Source organism: Astyanax mexicanus, chromosome 9 (genome assembly GCF_023375975.1).
Source record: "Astyanax mexicanus isolate ESR-SI-001 chromosome 9, AstMex3_surface, whole genome shotgun sequence".
NCBI lineage: Eukaryota > Metazoa > Chordata > Actinopteri > Characiformes > Acestrorhamphidae > Astyanax > Astyanax mexicanus.
In genome coordinates this window covers 30,360,296-30,375,393 of record NC_064416.1, presented here as the reverse complement: position 1 = coordinate 30,375,393, position 15,098 = coordinate 30,360,296, and the positions used below count along the sequence as shown (strand labels likewise).

The window sequence follows — 15,098 nt, the reverse complement described above, 5'->3', positions numbered from 1 at the left end:
ATATATTTATAATTTCTACATTTCCATTTTAAAAGATATTAATAATATACAGTCATTGGTCCCACCCCGGCTAGATGTAACCCAGCCCTTTTACAATAACCACACCTTTTTGAATAGAGCTGAATAACAGTAAAAAAAACGAATTATGTGGGGATATACTGTAAATATTTGACAATATAAGCAGAGGTTACACTAGCTGTTGCATTTAAATAAAGAGGTAGAATTACAGTATATTAGAAAAAAACGTGATTGAAAGTTGTATGTTTTGCCATTGTAACCTATAGGGATGGGTGGGGTTACACAGCTTTCTGCAACCGAACAGCAGGGGCGCCCGACCTGTAGTGGCTTCACTTTTGAGAGACGATGCTCTGTTCAGCTATACACAGTCTATGGTCATAACAGACTTTCATTCACATATTGTTAATTTTTTTTTTTTACGATGTTTCTACAAGATTTTTTTTCCTACATTGTACATTAATACTAAGGTCATTCAAACTATGAAGGAATGCAAAAGGAATCAGGTAGTAACTTAAACTTAGTGTTAAACAAACCAAAATACTCCTTGTAATGTTGACCTTGACAACATTAAATTTCCTCTTTCCAGTGTTCCAGAGAAGCATAGAAGAAAAGTTTCAGGCTTCCCTGTCCTTTTTGATTAATCCATGCCAATTTACAGGAAACAGAGACTCTGATCAGAGTAATACAGCGTGGAGAAAGATTGCTGAGATTGAGGTTGAGGTCTCTGGTGGGTTTTAAAATAAAATACTAATTTATATAATTTAATTGTAAAAAATTAGCTTATATTATGTTAGCTTATATGCTGCTCACTAGACAGTTTTATGAAGCTTAATCAAACATTTCTATTTATTAATATACATGTATATTTGTTAGATTATAGGAAATAATAAAAGCTTGTATAAAAGCATTTTCCACTTATTAAAACTATGTAATTGGACGACGCAGGGAACGCCTCTGTAACACCCACATGTGACCAGTTGGAGAGGGGCAGTGCATTCATGTGTGTAGATGCAACGGAGCAGTGCAAATGCAGCATTGGTTTTCTTTTTCTGGGGCAGTCCTGATGAGTGCCAGTTTCATCATAAGGTTTTGGTGTTTTAAAGAGGATACTTTCCTCTTAAAAGTTCCTTAAAATATTCAGATTGACGTATTGTATTTTCCTTTTGCTAATTAAGTAGCTCCTGCTAAAACTCTCAAACACATTAAGAAATTGAATTAGAAATTGAATTAATTAACTTTTGAGTTCAGTTCAGCACAGCTGTTAACTGAAAGCCATTCCAGGTGACTCTACCTCAGAAAGCAGACTGAGAAAATCCAGCCAAGATGTGCAAAGCTGTAATCTAAAATATAAAACATATTCTGGTTCGTTTAATACTTTTTTGTTCAGTAAAACATTACATATGTTCATTATTTATAGTCATAGCAATGACTTTAGTATTAATCTACAATACAGAACATTTTAAAATAATAATAAAAAAAAACACAGAATGTTTATGTATTTCTATTAAATTTCAAACCTAATAAAATTGAATGCATAGACTGTATAAAGAATAAAGAGCTGGAAAAAGAGCACATTCAATTCAGTGCAATAGACATTTTTGGGTTTGTTTTGTTCTGTTTTTAATGACAGAACAGCATCATTCACATTCACATCACTGATAGATTAGAACAGTGTGTGAGAGATCAGACTATAACCATGTGTTGGAAAAACTCGCCCCGCACAGCGAGATCCAGCTTCAAACAGTCATTTATACACTAGCGTATCATCCTCAGACTACTGAACGCGCTGCTAACAACATGGCACACAGTGTGAGGGCTGTTCCAGACTCGATCTGATACAAGACTGGATCCTATTCATTCCTTTTTTCCTCTAAAATATCTGATCTAGCACTTTCTACTGATGTTACTGACTACTGACTTCAACCTATTCATCTATGGATATCTGCTGGTACCCGTGTGCTGGCTTTAGTATGACTGTGACATTAAGATTAGCATTATATCTGGGTTGCTGTAAATCTTGTTTTTTTTTTTTTTAAATGTTGCCATTTGTCATTTGTGCAGCAAAAAACATAACATGACCAGAATCAGAAGTATTAAAATATATATATATATATATATATATATATATATATATATATATATATATATATATATATATATATATATATATATATATATCAGTGGCGGATGCTGGTCTTGCAAGTAGGGGAAGCTCAATTTCAGCCTACATCTTAACATATGTCGTTTTATCTATAGTAAATTCTACTGTCCCTGAGAAAGGCATTATTTTCAAGTTTTCACTTCACAACAAAAAGGTACATAAAAAAAGACGCTATGACATGAATAAACATAAAATGATCAGTAAAAAAAAAAAACATCTTTAAAACACAAAATCTTTAAGTTGGTAAAGGAAAAAATGCAGGTAAATTAATTTCCTTTTTGGACAGTTTTAATTTCCTTAAATAATAAAGATGACACAATACTTACTACTGGCCCCTGTTCATTTAAGTCTAATAAGTTCATCAAGAGGTATGGCCATCAGTACATTTTATTTGTTGCAGCACTTCCAGTCAGCCAGCTCACTTTATCATACCAGGACAGCTAAAAATACCTGTTCCTTTTCCCCAACTTTTACACCAAATTAAGCTGAGCAGTTGATCTGCCCTGCTGTTTAACGAGTGATAGAAGTCAGAAAGAGTGATATATGTCAGTCTCCAAACACAAGCAGCTACAGAAAAGCACCAGAAATAGAAGCTCGATTTGTTGCTAGTCGTTTTTAATAAAGAAAATGCCGCTATAAGGATTAGGAAAGTCTCCGGTTCAACTCAGAACAGAATGAAAATGCTCCCTGATCGCTGATTCACTCATTTAGCTGTCAATCAAAAAGGGACTCCGCCTCAGACAGATCATCCAATCATCATGCAGAAGCTGAGCGTCCGGGCCGGCCGAGGCCAGCCCACTGCCCCATAGACCCCCAGAGACGCTGAGCGTCCGATGGGCGGGACAAAGCCCAGCATTTATCCAATGACTCGCCGCGCGCTTTGCTCCGCTATTGAAGTCTGTGGACGCTCAGCGTCCGCACTGTTTAAAGCAGCGCTGTGAAGCTGCGGGAATGAGTGAGAGGAAAGCCGTAGCGTTACCAGTGATAAGAAGCTCAGCGCGTTGTAGCACATATTTAATCAGTGACATGTACACACAACAGTATATATTTAATCACTTTTTTTTTTACATTTTAGGGGAAGCTGAGCTTCCCTTGCAACCTTAGAGCAATCGCCACTGATATATATATATATATATATATATATATATATATATATATATAGGAGCTGGTTAAAAGTCTCTCTTTGTCAAATTGTATGTGATAAGAAAAGTCCATTAATATATTTTTTTAAATGATTTGTAATCACATCATTTACTATGTGTTATTTGCCCACCCTGTTACGGCTATGTCCACCCTGTTATACATATATACGTTTTCTGTCTATAATTTCATTAAGATAGTACTAATGATGGCTCACTTTTTTACTACTATAGCTAATCTTATATACTGTATACCAGCTGCTAAATGTGCTGCTATTTGATGTTGATAACAGATGAATCTAAACTCATCCTGAGAACAAAATCCAAAAATCTTGGTGCCACCTCAGTTGAATACATTTCTGCATGGTGGGATGTTTGATGATGATCTAGGTATATTAATAATATTGAGTTACATGTCTTAAATAATTATTGGCCTGGATTTTGGGTCCTAGGACAGATTCTTAAGTTGTGTATATATAAACCTAAATATCAGATTTTTTCACACTACCAGGCATTCTACCTTTTTTTTTCTATCTATATGTGTTATCAAAAAAAGAGGATTTCTCAGCATCCCTGCGGAGAAGCACTGCTTTACATTATGCAGAGGCTTTTTAAACTTTAATAAAAAAGGTCCTTCACTCACACACATCTCATTTTCAAAAGTTACAAAAGAACCATTCCCTCCAAAGTTTCTCTGTGGCATTGCGCCATAAAATGCTTTCATTTGGCGTTTAAATTTTTTAGAGCGTGGATCTAAAAGAAAGCAAAATTTTACCTTTCTCTGAAATATTAAGCAGCATGAAGTCCTGCGGAGTTCGGCGCATAAAGGTCCGAATGAAGTTGTGGGCTCTACCTCCGAGTGTCTCCTCAGCATTAAGATTCAATAGACAGCGTAAGGCTGCCAGCCTCAATAAGACAAACCCGGGGCTGAATCAATGGCTGCACCTCATAGTGTGCGGTGAATCTCTAAACACCTCTCAGTCTCCAGGAGCCTCTCTCTGGGCCCCCATGATGTCTTCATTATTATCTGGTCCTGCCTGGAGGTAGTGACAGGACCAGGCCTCGGTCCCAGGGGTGTTTTTTTCCCAGCAGCCTCTGCTCTGCTCCGCTGATTCCCCTCAACACAATGATGGATACACTGAGGACCGCTTCACAAAACACGCCACAATGGCACTGCGGCAAACATGCCCGCCCGCGCCATCGCCCATACCCGCCGTTACTTTGTACTTGTCGAGCCGGGCCCGGCCCATTTAAGCAATAAGGTGTCATTCTAAGCCGATTGCTTTTTGAGCTTCCTGTCTGCTCCCTGTGTTTCTCTACGCTTGGCCAAAAATGTGATGTTTTGATTAATGTAATGCCTGTAATCTGAATATATTATTTCAAATGGACTGAAAAGCTGTTCTAAACAGATTTACAGAATACAAATGGACGTCTTTGCCACTTTCTTAATTGCAGTTATACTAATATAAATATAAAAACTTATATAAAATATAAGTAGTTTTACACCAACTGTTTTACTAATCAGACGTTAAAAGTGTTTTATTGATCTCCATTAATCCCTAATTCTAAACTTCTAACCAAAGTGAACATAACTAACTCCATACTTCTGTACCAACTGTCCTAATAACCGGAACTATCCATTTTTTTATTCATCCCAAACATAATCCTATATTTCTGCACCTTTACTTTTATAACCAGACTAAAAACACAGCTTTATTATTCTCCAAAAATAATCCCATAATTCTACACCAACTGCATTTATAACAAAACTTAAAAACAAAACAGACCCATAAATTATCCCATAATTTATACTAGCTGTCTGAATAGTCAAAACTATGCTGTTTTATTAGTCTCCAAAAAATCCAATAAATAATCCTATATTTCTACATTTTTAATACTACCCATAATTATGCACAGCTTTTATTTATCTCCCAAATAATCCCATAATTCTACACCAATTGCATTTATGACAAGACTGAAACAAAACTTCCCAAAACTAGTCCCATAAATAACCAACTGTCTGATTAACCAGAACTTTACACATTTTTATTAACTTCCAAAATAATCCCATAAATAATCCTATATTTCTACACCTATTGTTGTACTAAGCAGAATTACCCACAGCTTTATTAATCTCCAAAAATAATCCCATAAATAATCCTATATTTCTATACCTATATTACTACTGACCAGAATTACCCACAGCTTTATTAATCTCCAAAATAATCCCATAAATAATTTATTTCTATATCTATTTTTCCACTCACCAAAATTATCCACATATTTATTATTCTCCAAAATAATCCCATAAATATTCCCATATTTCTACACCTATATTTTTACTGACCAAAACTATCCACATCTTTATTAGTCTCAAAATAATCCCATAAATAATACTGTATTTCTACACCTATAAATCTACTGACCAGAATTACCCACAGCTTTATTCATCTCCAAAATAATCCCATAATTCTACCCCAACTGTCCTACTAACCAACCCTAAACATATCTTTAATAAACTCCAAAATAATCCCATAAATAATCATATATATTTCTGCATCGATATTTCTACTGACCAAAATTAGCCACATCTTTATTAATCTCCAAAATGATCTCATGAATAATCCTGTATTTCTCTACCAATATTTCTACTGATCAGAATTATCCACAGCTTTATTAATCACCAAAATAATCCCATAATTCTGCATCAGCTGTCCTATTAAACAACCACCACTGCTAAAAAAAACAATCCTAATTTTAGAGAAACATTGTCCTTTAATTCTTCTGTATTTTTTTAGTTATTTAATTGAACAACAAAACGAATATTATACTAACCAGAGCTAAAAACAGCTTTACTGAAGCTGTATCCCATAATTTTACACCTGTTTGTTGAATGAACCAATAACTGAAAGATTGGCTGATTATGATCAAAACTTTTTAAACTTATCAAACCTATGGGTATATGATGTCATATGAGCAACACATGCTATAGTGATAAAGAAAGATACAGATAAAGATTGAGACGCTACATCACACACGCACTACAGATCCCGACTACAAACGATAGTGTGTTGTGTTTGTGATTCCTGCTTTTATTCTTTAGAGAACGGGGTGTTTGGATGTACAGAGATGTGCTGAGATAAAGATGTAGCACATGGGCATTAAACGCTGAGGGATGGGGGTGTTGGGGGTAGCACAGTTGATGCCTGTGAATGATGTGTACTGTAGAGATAAGGGTATAGGGGATTCTGCTGGTTTTGTTGAATCATGGAAGATACAGAGAACCCACGGGTCCTTTCAGAACCTCAGTGCAGGAGCCTAAACACAGGAACTCACTGAGGAACGAGGAAAGACTTCAGATAAAAAAGGCTTTTCCATCATGGAACACAGGACTGGGATTTATTTGGTTGCATCTTTCCACTCCCAGCATTGGGAATGCCCAGCCATCCACGGCTAATCAGAGCCTGGAATTTTTTCCTATAATGGGAGCAGCGGTAAAGTAGGACACCCTCGCTCAGATTAATGAGATACTGACTTCAGAGAATTAAATAATTCCACTGATCAGGAATTATTATAATATTTTCAATTTTGTTACCGTAATCTGAAGGATCCATTTCAATGCTGTTCAATGACCCAACCCAGTTTTCAGGATTATTTTTTTTTTTCGAATATTTACCTCAGCAGTGCTACTCACTCTTGATTTTTACCAACAATGTAGCAACATAATAGTTAGCACTTATCAATTACTTAGCAACACCATCAACTATCTTAGGGTACCCCACCAACCACCACACAGCATCATTGCAACCAGCAAACACATCACTTGGCAGTAACGTAGACATTAACTGGGATACTACAGCAACCACCTGGCAAAACCATTGCAAACACTTTAATCAACACTGTAGAAACAAACATCTTACAAAAGTAGTAAACTAGAAATCATCTGGGACACTATAGCAACCACCTGGCATAACCACTGCAACCACTTTAATCAAAACCATCGCAACCAGCTACCAACCACTTAGCAACACCATATCAACCACTCAGCAACAGCATAAAAAAACACCTGGAATATCATAGCAACCACCAGACAAATCCATTGCAACCAATCACTTAGCAACAACATATAAATTGCCTGGGATACCATGGCAACTACCTGGCAAATCCACTGCAATCACTTACCAACAATATATAAATTGCCTGGGATACTATGGCAACCACCTGGCACAAACAATAACAATCAGATATCAACCACTTAGCAACAATATAAAAAAAACATGGCAACCACCTGACATATCCACTGCAACCCCTACAATCAACACTGTAACAACCAACATCTTATAATCATAGTAAGCACCTTTCAAAATCTTAGCAATCCCCTGACACAAACAATAGCAATCAGATATCAACCACTTAGCAACAATATAAAAAAACACATGGAATACCATAGCAACCACCAGACATATCCACTGCAACCACTTCAATCAACACTGTAAAAACCAACATCTTGTAATCATAGTAAGCACCTTTCAAAATCTTAGCAATCACCTGACACAAAAAATAGCAATCAGATATCAAACACACACGGCAACACCGTATCAACCACTCAGCAACAGCATAAAAAAACACCCGAAATATCATAGCCACCAGACAAATAGCAACCAACATCTTGTGATTGTAGTAGTCACTTTTTAAAAAATGTATCTACCTGTCTATATGTCTGTCTGTCTGTCTGTCTGTCTAGTCATTTTTGGACAGTGTCTACTCAAATCTGTAGGCCGTATTTGGTATTTGGAGAGCATGCAGTGTGTTTACAGCAATCCCTGCGTTTTTATTTATTTATTAATGTATTTTTTTTTGTTATCATTGGAGTTTCATCTGTTAATAAAAGTGAACTCACATTTCCGTCACTGAACAATACTGACGCAACGATTACACCGCGCCAGCGCTGTGCCCCCCACCTCGCTGGCACCGTTTGAACTTCCTACATTTGTTTACTCTACCACTATCTCAAAGAAAGCCCGGCGAGCTTGAGCTCAAGAGTCTTATCAACGCAGTCGCCGGCCCGGCGGCCAGATAACATCTCAGATTGATCATCTTCTAAAGAGACACTTCAACAGCTTCCTCTCTTCATCACCAAAAAGCTCTCCGCTAACGGACCCGGAGAGAGTTTACCTGCCCTATACGCGGAACAATCGCCACGCCCCCCGCTCTTCACCGACACCGGGGATGTTATTACTGCTGCGGCCGTATCCATCAGTGCCAGCAGTGCAATGCTGAGTGCTGCACCACTTCATCTGAAACCCAGTCCAAAGGTTTCGGTGATGATCCAGGTGTTTACCTTACCATTAGTCACAATAACGGTCTTCAGAAATCTTCAGTTTCACCACAAATATGCGGTTCTTTCCAGCCGGAGACGTTGGCCCAGCGACTGCAGCGTGGTTTGGTTTTGGGTACCTTTGAAGGTGAATAGTTCTTCTGCTTCTTTTGGCCCAGTCCTGACTGGAGAAACAGATCTGCACCAACAGTATACACTGTAAAAACATCTCAGTAAAATTATAGTCTGTATAGTGTAATACTGGATACTAGTCATGTTTTTTTTTTTTTTCAACATTGATTCACATTATATATGGAAAAAAAAAATTAGAAATTAAAAAGCATATGTTGTATATGATTTCTCAGTCACCTGGATCACAAGATCGTTAGCGTTATATTTTTTATGCTGGCCGAATTAGTGACTGCCTTCTGCTGCTGAATGTGGGTTTAATTTGCAAACAAATTGCAAAACTTCACATCTGGCGTTATGAATAAACAGTGTTTGTCCCCGTATCAATCTGTTCTCATCTGAAGAAGTAGATGAACTGAACGGTATCAGGCCTGGCCCAGAGTAATTAATTTAACACTCAATAATTTATTATATTGCCATTAAAATAAAGCAGATTTGGGTTGTGATTGCAGGGTCAAGGTCAACGTAAAGATGTTCATTTTAAATGCAATTACAAAGTAAGAAATAAATTAAAAGAAAATAAATTACAGTGACAGTACAGACCACCGTGCCTCAAAGAGTTAAATGTTGTAAATGTTACAAAATTCATTCCATTAGAAATTACTGATGAGCTATTTAAAAAAGTGTACTGTGTGCATATCCATTTAAACATATCCTAAAATACTTTAGAGGAGATTTTTATTATTAAAATAATGGAAACACACAGTAACAGTCAAAACTTTAAACTTCATCCAAATTATTGTATTATTTAGTAAACAAAAACTTGTTAAACCAGAATATGTTTTATATTTTACATACTTCAAAGTAGCACCTCTTTCTTAAAACCAAAGATAAGAGTACTTTGGTTTGTTTGACAGTTTTAAGTTACTACATGATTCCATATGTGTTCCTTTATAGTCTGGATGACTTCAATGTTAATTTACAATGAATGAAAAAATAAAAATATTAAAAAATGAGAAAAAAATGATTGATAGAATGCGTAGACCCATAGTGTCAGGCCTCCGACTTCTCCCTCTGGCTCTGTCGACTCCTTAAACTACTACTAAACTACACTGCTCATTAATTCACAGTTACATCTTCTTTTAATCCCGTGCCCACCCATCACATACACATTTCTGCCCTGCGGTCTGTAAAAGTATTGAATTAATTACATTTAGTGCTTCAGATTTGATACTTGTATTTATGTATTTATTAAAACAGCAATTCAGTGCTGAATAGTGCTGTCATGTTTCTTACCATGTTTCTTTCGCTCTGTGTGTGTTGGTCCATCCTCCGCTTTGAGATTTTTCTTGAGGCTTTTTTGTTGCTTGCATAGCATGATTATAATCATAGCCTGATTATTACAATTTTCTTAACTATTCATCAATTTGCGGGAGGGGGACCCGCCTTGCCTGTATTGATTAAACTCCAGCCCCCACCAATAACAATTCAGCTCTGTTCTGACGGGTACCACAAGTGCAGACCTCTACCTCCAGCCACATCTCCTACAACCAATCATGATTTATTTTTCTGTTTCTCCTCGCCTGAGTACTGAGTACTGACTGAATTTCTCTTTTTCTAATTACCTTTGGGTGTATACATGTCAATCAGTCCTGTTTGTTTAAATATTTGGAAAGTATTCCCAACCATATCCGTTGCTTACTGATTGCTATTTTTGTTCTGTCTTATCAGAGTTTGATCTCCACTTGTCTTTTGGTTTAGTCTCGTGGTTTGATTCTTTGTTTGGTTGCCTGGGTATGTGGTTCTCTGTTTTTTGATTCTGACTTGTTTTTGTCTTGTTGGATGCCTCAAGATTCTCTAGTTTTGCTCTAAATTGAACACTATTGTTTCTGTGTTCTGGTTTACATCTAGGACTACAGCTACTCTTTGAGTTTAATTGATTTATGTAACTTTAATTTAACATTTTTACCTCGGTGAGTGTCTGGCTCATCCTTTAAACATTACAAATAGCTTTTATAGACATCCTGTCCTGCTAAAACTCCTTTGATGGAGGCTTATTTCCAGGTGTAATGATATGTATGGTACCCCTACACATTACCATCTGGTTAATCTGTTCATACTTGCCTGTAATGTTCATGCTTACCTGTGAAGTTCCAAAAGAGTACTAGTGGCTTAGCTCCTGGCTGGGAGAGTTCATCCTCAGTAGAAGGGGAGGGATCTAGAGAACTATCTATAATATAACATAATATAATATAATGTACCAATGAAAATGTTTGATTTTACCTTTGCCCATATATTGTATATTTTGTGATTATGTACCTTACCTGGTATCAGATTCGGTGGCAGATTCGGGGGAGGGGCTTAGAGTATAAATACTTTCCTAAATTAGAGGTAAAAGGTTATAGTCTAGTGCTCTAGACCCTAAAAGGTAGCTGACCATGAGCTTAAACTTTGTATGTTGGAGAATTTAAGACTTTTTTCTATGACTTCACAGTCAATTAGTCTTATACATGTACCTCTAATAAGAGGTTTTTTTTGTTTGTTTTCTGTTTGTTTGTTTGTTTGTTTGTTTGTTTATTTTGTCTTGCGCACCTGTAAATATTGATACAGCTGGTGAAAAAAAAAATAGAACTTGTCCTGCCTTCCTGCATTTTTGTATTTTTACCCAGTGCACAAGATTAATCGTACGACACTACCCATAGAGTGTGTTTTTACAGTTTTTACAGTATCTTTCTGATATTTGTGAGGGGCACTTTATCACACCAGGGAACTATTTAATTACAGTTTAATCTATATATAATTTTCATATTAAAATGTGGTAGACTCACAGAACTTCTGTGAGAGGTGGGATGTCTGCTGTTACAGCAGTCTACAGAACCACTCCTTTCAAATGTATGTGTTTGGATTTGCATTGTATTTATCATTTAAAATAGAATGAGCTTTAATATAATAGTGTCTGTATTCACCTTTAAGTGTGTATGTATATATTTGAATTCCCTGCATCTGTACCTATAAGAACTAACAGTGCAGGACTGAATGAGACTGAATGAATTGCTGCTGAGTCAAAAGCTGTCATCACTTATTTCCAGAGCTAAAGCAGAACAGGTCTGTGATTCAGCTCTGAAAGTCCCGGGACTGTACCGCATTGTGTTCAAACCCCGACCCTGTTCTTTTATTCTTACCTTCTGGACCTCCAGTCATTTCCAGTATCCCACTGCGGAACACACACTGGATACGAGTGCATATAAATGTGTTAAATCTGGTTTTCATTGGGAGTTTCAATGATGCTATTGACTATTGTTGAGGATTCAGCTCTGTGCTCCATTGTCAGTACCATTGTGCTCTGATTTATTTATTTATTATTTATTTATATATTTTTAGTAGAAATCTGGCCTCAGCAGGGCTGATACTGTTCTGCAACGGAATCTGGTCTTAATATCTCATTATTATGATGAGCCAAGGTTATATAAATGTGTAAATATATATATATATATATATATATATATATATATATATATATATATATATATATATATATATATATATATATATATATATAAATCAGCAATGCAGTGATCCTTCAAGGTCCCTCTGTTCCCATTGAGAGCGAGTGGGCTGCAATAAGGCAATGTAAACAGAGATATGTTTTTATTAGCGGTGGCCAGCTGGTGAGCAGCCAGAACATTAATTTTACTCTGCAATGCTCTACTGTAATTCACAGCTAGAACAGTTTAGCTGTATTGAAACAGTAGGTAAAAGTGGCTTAGTGTATCCAGTGTCCATCTGGGTCTTTGTGTCTGTTGTGTATGTCATTTTGTGCCCAGATATGAACTGGCACTACATCCTGGATCAGCTTCTCAGTGCCCGAGGAGTCCTCCATGTGGACAGTTGTTTCTGGTTGAGAGTATGCTGTGCACTATTGGCTGCCACTTCTCACCAGTGTGTGTTAAGGAGTGTTGAGGATAAATTGTTGTGTGTAAAATGTGATTGTAAAACATCATTGGTTTTCATACAGAGGTGTTTTATAAGTGTAGCTTCATTTATTCAAACTTATAATTGATTATGTCATCAAATCTGCTTTTTATTTTAAGGCGTTTTTACATTTGACACAAATAAATAGGTCCACACCCAGATTATGAGCTTATTTGGGGAGGGGCTTAGTATCAGAAAAAGTTATTTAAAATAAAGGTTAACATTACACTATACGTGTATAAATTAGTGCTGTAGTGCTGTCAATGTTAATACATTAAGGCACTCACATTCTGTCGCTGTCCAATGAAAAAGAAGTATCTCCAAAACAGCAACTTTACAGGAGAGAGAAAAAAAAAAAACGTTTAATATTTCAATGGAAGTCAATGTAAAAAGAGTTTATTTTAGCTCATTTTGAAGTATTTCTATTGGTCCGTTCATCAAGAAATTCTGGCAGATGTTAAGGCACAGTTTGTCTGTTCAAATTATGTAGTAAACTAAAAATCGACAAAAATGGAGATACTTGTTTTTCATTGGACAGCGACGATTTGAAGTTTTATTTGGCGATGTTAATCATATAAAATATTATTGTGATTAATAAGTCTGAAAATCACAGCTGCTCTCCATTTTATCATCTCCTTATGGTGTTCACTTATTCTTTTTTTACATGTGACATAACATATTCGGAGTTGGGCCACAGTTACAGGCTGTGTGTACAAAGCTTTATAGTCTTAACAAGAGGAAAAAGTATGATTAATCTGATTTTTTTTTTAAATCAATTGACACCACTAGTGATAATGTGTTTATTCAGAGTAAATGTTAAAAATGTATTGTTACACAGTGTTTATATTACATTTAAACAACTGCTTCAACACACAATACTCATTATATTGATATTGCATTTAGTCGCTACACTGAGCAGTTTTATCCAGATTTCTGCACCTCGGATTGTTTTTTCATAACTGTGGTGGAATCTTTATCTCTGTCCTGTCTGTCGTCTGCCAGTTTGAGTAGTGTGAGTGGGTGAAAGATGGTGCATGTGATGTCTACCCACAATCCCTCCGGTCCGCTGAGGCAGCGAGGATGAGCGTTCCGGTTCTTTGTAAGGCTGTCACATTGTGATTTTGTTCTGATTCGGGATCCTCCCGTACTCGGCGCTCTGACGTGAGCCAGAACATCCTGTATCTGCTGCCGATTGGGTCAGATCTTCGGGGAGATCCTCCGCAGTAGCGGGCGAGGGGAATTCTGGGATTGGATCGTATATATATATTTGATCAGACGCTGCTGACTCACCTAGATGATAGTAAATTTCTGTAATATGCAATTCCCTGACACCGGAATGTCAGCGCTGTGAAGATCCCCACTAGTCCCACTCCTACGACTCTGACAGGTCAGAATATATTCATAACATTTCAGCAGAATAAGCCTCTATGCGCTCTTCAGCTGCAGAAATACAGAACATCAGCTAATGCTGATTCTACAATCTGATTGGCTGAGACATGTTCAAAGTCAGTATGAAATATTTCTTATGCACACTGTGACAGTTCTGGTATATGCGCGTCATGAATCTCGACTGTGAGAATTATTCTATATCTGGACCAAGTTCAAACCACATACAAATGGTGGCGGTGGTCTGAGACGCATTTAAAACAGATACAAATCTGATCACTCAAAACAGATACAAATCCAATCAATAAAACCACTTTAGGAGGTTGTCTGAGACACATTTAAACCAGATACCAATCCGTTTACTCAAACCACTTCAAGAGGTGGTCAGAAACACATTTAAACCACATGAAAATCTGATTACTCAAAAAATTTCAGGAGGTGGTCTAAGACGCATTTAAACCATATACAAACCTGATCACTCAAACCACCTAAGGAGGTGGTCTAAGATGCATTTAATACTAATACAAATGCAATGAATCAGATCACTTCAGGAGGTGGTCTAAGACTCACTTAAAACACATACAATTAGAAGTACTCAAAACAAACACAAATATGATCATTCAAATTACTTTAGGAGGTGGTCTGAGACACATTTCAATCACACACAAATCTGATCACTCAAAACAGATACAAATCCAATCACTTAAACCTCTTCAGGAGGTGGTCTGAGATGCATTTAAACCATATATAGACCCTATTGCTGAAACCCCTTCAGAAAGTGGTCTAAAACATTTAAAACAGATACAAATCCATCCTCAGGAGGTGGTCTGAGACACATTTAAAATGATACAAATCTGTTCAATTAAATCGCGTCAGGAGGTGGTCTGAGACGTATTTAAAACTGGTATAATTCTGATCAATTAAAACCAGACCCAGACGTTCAAATATAAATATACCAATTTGACACCAACTACAA

The 15,098-nt window shown here is 36.6% G+C and overlaps 1 protein-coding gene across 3 annotated transcripts in view; it reads left to right on the top strand.

Annotated features, from left to right (window-relative positions):
* The window catches only part of nectin1b (nectin cell adhesion molecule 1b), a 381,414-nt gene that overhangs the window by 283,018 nt on the left and 83,298 nt on the right, over positions 1–15,098 (top strand). The gene's annotated exons all lie outside the window — the stretch shown is intronic.